The sequence below is a fragment of the Muntiacus reevesi genome, chromosome 3, assembly GCF_963930625.1.
Source record: "Muntiacus reevesi chromosome 3, mMunRee1.1, whole genome shotgun sequence".
NCBI classification, from domain to species: Eukaryota; Metazoa; Chordata; class Mammalia; order Artiodactyla; family Cervidae; genus Muntiacus; species Muntiacus reevesi.
Window position 1 is genome coordinate 135,005,924 of NC_089251.1, and position 5,153 is coordinate 135,011,076.

Sequence of the window (5,153 nt, forward strand, 5' to 3'; positions counted from 1 at the left end):
AGAGGCTCCAAGGCCCCATCCTTTCTGAGTCAGCTTGAAGCTCCAATCTTTGTCCCCCTGATTCCTGCCAGAATTTCCTTTATTTCCTGTAAGTCTGTTACACTCTCCAAAATATGGCATCGTCCTTTAATTTGCTTCTCAACTTCATATCTGGAAGACAATTTGGGATGTCTGTGGTCTCTACTTGGTGCCATTTCCAAAATAAGCATCCTGTCCCCCATCTCACTTCACCTTACCCCTGTGGTTTCTTTACTTTGATCAAAGAGGTCCTTTTTTCTTAATTGGCAGTAGAGTATGGGGCTTTATGCCACAAGAATTCTGGATTTGTTAGCTACCTTGTGATTTAGCCTACTTTAGATAATTTTTAATTCATTTCCATCTACATGAGGAACAATTTGCAGCTACCCAGTATCACCATTCAAACTATGCCTAAATATTTCAGAAATGAATAGTCAACAAGAATAAATTGTTTCTGTACACAGACTTCATTTAACTAGGGTACCTAGAAAAGAACGTTAAAGAAAACAATAATGATGACAACAGATGGCAATGTTAATATTTCTATAATAAACTCACTAAGTATTTGTATTTATTATAAATTAATACTTATCTACCAGGAATCTAAATGTCATGATAAATGCTATGGATTTATCAAAAAATTCCATTGAGACCAGGAAAAACATTAAAAGAATGTTAACCTGCTGGACAGCACAAAGTTCACCAGTTTCTCATTTATAATTTGTATTCTGGGATGGAGCAACAAATTAGATTCTGGATGTCTGACAAAACTTCACTGACTCCAGTAAAAGTCAATGGAAGTTTGCATGAGTTAGGTCATGTACCTTAAGTTATTTAAACATTAAGTACAAATTTGGACTAACAGAAGAGAAATTGATTAAGGTCAAGCAGTTTATAATTAATGTGTAGACCAATAAGCACTGCAGAAAGTTTAATTCCAAAAGCTATTCTGGAGTAGGACAAAAATAATTTAAAAATTAACTAAGAGAACCTTCAATGAATCTTACATTTTATTGAAACAGGTAAACAGAATAGCGTAACAATGTCTTCTTTTAAAGCTAAAACTGCTAGCTGAAAATTGTTCATACTTCATGTGGAATCATCTGCCACAAAAACATATTCCTGTGGTTCTATTAATAAAATTAAGGAAAATGTATACACACACACACACACATATATATATACTCCATTAGTGTTTCAGAAACTAGTATAAGAAGTACACTTAAGTCTTTCTGCTACAGAAATACAGCAGCAAAATAGTCTAAATATAATATTACTAAACCTTATAAAACACAGAATCCTTTTTCACCACTCACGTCCTTAAAGTGGGATGCAACATGGTCAGAATTACTTTTGGTTTTGAAAACATCAATTATGAAAGCCATTAGGATTGTGTTTTTACCAGCAACTTCTTACCACATATCTGGGAATTTGGTATAATTTTCACAAATGAGGTAGCTAATGCAGTTTTATGCTATAACTTACCTCAAAATAGTACCGTACCTCTCAAGGAACATCCTAGGTCTTGGAAATATTGAGTGCTACACAGGAATTTATATCTATGCTCTTTAGAAAAAAGAAAAAAATATCATAAGACATGTAAACCTATGAAAAGAGAGGCAGGTGGAGCAGAATGTAAGAACAAAATGACAGAAAGAGGGATAGAAATTTAAAAGAAGAGAAAATCATGACCTCTATTTGGCTAGAAAGTGATGATTCTGTTTTAATGTGAAGTATTTTCCACTGTTTTCTAGTTATATTTCATACATTTTCCAGTCAAGGAAAAGTAATCATTAGAAAAATTATGGCATATGGCTGAAAGCGATCCTTTTGCCCTCAGTGAGGGGGCAGTTAATTCAGTAAGTGTTTAGCATCCAATTGTAACCCTGTGATCCTTATATTCACCTAGCAACAAAACTGGTTTATGACTGTACAGAATATAATTTTTCTACTCTGAATCATTTGCATAATAATTTTTTTGTGACTCCTTTCATTATTCTTGAAATTATTGCTTTACTTTAAAAAATTAAGGAAAATGTGTCTTCTATATTTGGAAAATGATTTTTAAAAATCTTTTGCAAACTTTGGTCTTAATTTTGAAGACTGATCAAAGCTAACATTAATCTTCATTACATACCAATATTGTCCTACCCAAGACAAAACCCAAAACATATTCAACCTAGTCATTTCGAGGCAACCTGGTAATTCCTCTTGGAGAGACACACACACCCCAGGAGCTACATACAGTGTACCAACTTCTTGGTTCAAAAGAAGAAATGTCAAGGTAATGAAAAGTAATATTTACATACACTGAAAAACAACCTAACCAAGTGGAGAATTTCTAACTTGTCTTTTTGCTCCCCAGATTGACACTGGTCTGGGTCTAAGGAACCTAGTACTAATGATACAAGGTCTTACCAGCGATGGGCACTTGAGATAAATAGCATGAAATGAAGTATAAAGTAAGCAAATACAGTGAAAAGGCCTCAGAATGAAAAACTACTCCTGTTTAACAAATTCCAATGTCACAATGGCCAGACAAATAGTATAAATAAGTGACTAGATTCTGTCTAAGTACACATGTATAGCTTAGTGTGTCGTGGGAACTGTGGCAAATTAGAGAAAACAAGTCAAGGGGTAGTATGTAAAAATATATATATACTACATATATATTTTTTTATACAGAGTCACTCATTAAATATTTATTAGCACATTTCTGATCAGCACTCATTCCTTGGTATCCTCATTTCAGGCCCATGACTTTAGAATCATTAATTACCAATGACAGTCAATGTTACAGCCTAGTCTAAACTCCTTAGCTGAACTCATATTGTCACATCCAGCTGCCTATTTAACATTTCCACTTGGATATGTACCAAGCATCTCAAACATAACACATTCTTGATCCTTGATTCTCCCTCTGAAATCCAAAAGATTGTCCTTCATGCTTTCCCATCTCAGTGAATAGCTCTGTCTCTTGCATTTCCTCAAATCAAAACCTTCAAGTGGTCCTGATGCCTCCCCTCCTTTTCTGGTATTTTACTATTCTTAAATCAAATCATAATCATCTGGGCTTTACTTTGGGCTTCACTGGTGACTCAGATGGTAAAGAATCGACTTGCCATGTGGGAGACCTGGGTTCAATCCCTGGGTGGGGAAGATCCCCTGGAGGAGGGCATGGCAAACCACTCCAGGATTCTTGCCTGGAGAGTCCCATGGACAGAGGAGCCTGGTGGGCTACAGTTCATGGGGCCACAAAGAGTCATATAAAACTGAGCGACTAAGCACGCACACAATACTTAAATCATCATCATCTGGGGTTTGCCTTAGAAATATTCTCAGTCAGACCACTCCTCACCATGTCCACCATTACTGTTCCAATTGTATCTGTGTCCCGGACAATTGCAAATAGCCTCTTAATCATCACCCACCCAATCAGAGTTGAGGATTGAGATGTACACATTACTATATTTTAAATAGATAACCAACAAGTACTTACTATACAGCACAGGGAACTCTGCCAAGTATTCTGTAATAATTTAAATGAATAAAGAATTTGAAAATGAATAGATGTGTATGTGTAATGGAATCTCTTCACAGTATACCTGAGGCTAACACAACATTGTTCATCAACTCTGCTCCAACATAAAATAAAAAAATTTTAAATCATCATCTTGTTTCTACTCATTTCCTCATAGCCCTTCTCCAGGCAGCAGATAAAGATTCTATTAGATACTAAGATAAATAAAATTAAAGTCTTCTAGAGACATTTAGCTTCAAGAAAATGATTTAAGTTAAGGGGGGAAAAAAGTATGTTCAATACTTCTCTACCTCAAAGATTTGCCCTCTTTGTTTCATCACTCTGATGGACATCAAATATGCACATCTCATCACAACCACTGCTCTGGAACACTCTATCATCATCCAGCATACTATATTTTGTTCTCTTGTTATTTATTTGTCTTATGTCTCCAGAATGAAAGCCCCAGATGGGCAGGCTTTGTCTATTTTCTTCAATGCTGCATTCAGAGGCAAGAACTGTGCCAGGGATACAATGGTTGCTCAATAAAAGACAGATGGATGGGTGAATAAATAGTTAAGATCTAAATCCAGACATGTAATCCCAAAGGATGTTTTCACCATGAAAGAGCTTGACTCCTAGATGGTGCCAGGTCATGAGGATCCTTAGGAGTTGAAACAAAGAGTGGTAGTTCTATTCTGAGAGCAAGAAGTTATTGAAAGCTTCTCAAATGGAAGAGTAACACAATTGGATTCACATTTAAGAAAGATTATTTTTAAAACATCCCTGAAAATATTTTGGATGGCAGGAAATCACTTAGGAAGATTTGCAATAATCTCAGCAAGAGATGCTGGTGGCTTGGAATAAGGTTTTAGAGATGGAGATGGAGGAAAAAGAAACAACTGGAAGGCTTTTTTATTTTTATTTTTTTTTCCATTTATTTTTATTAGTTGGAGGCTAATTACTTTACAATATTGTAGTGGTTTTTGCCATACATTGACATGAATCAGCCATGGATTTACATGTATTCCCCATCCCGATCCCCCCTCCCACCTCCCTCTCCACCTGATCCCTCTGGGTCTTCCCACTAGAAGGCTTTTTTAATATTAATTCATCAGGGACTGGTGACTGATTGGCTGGGGAGGTAATTGAAGTGAGGAGCTGAGGATAATATACATAGTTACGGGTGTCATTCTCTGGAATGGGTTGACTTGGGGGCTAATCAGTTCAGTGTGGTCATGCTGAGTTTAGACGATTGTAGAACACCCAGATGGAGTTTTCATAAGACCAGCAATAGAGAGGTCTAGCTTACGGTTTAGATTTTGGAGTCATTTATTATATAGACTATATTTGGAGCAATTGAAGAGGAGATCAGTCAAGCAGACTATGAAGATAAGAAGTTGAAGAGAATTTACGATGAAAACATGAAGGAAAACACATAAAAGGCAGGCAGGGGAAGAAAAGCTTGCAAAAGAGAGTAAGAAGGATTGGTCAGCAGGTAAAAAGAAAAACCTTATTTCTGTTTGCCCAGAAAGAATTAAAGCAGCATACTGAAGTGCCTAATACATTCTCAAGAAAAAGTAGGTACCAGGAGACTCTGAATCAAATTACACCA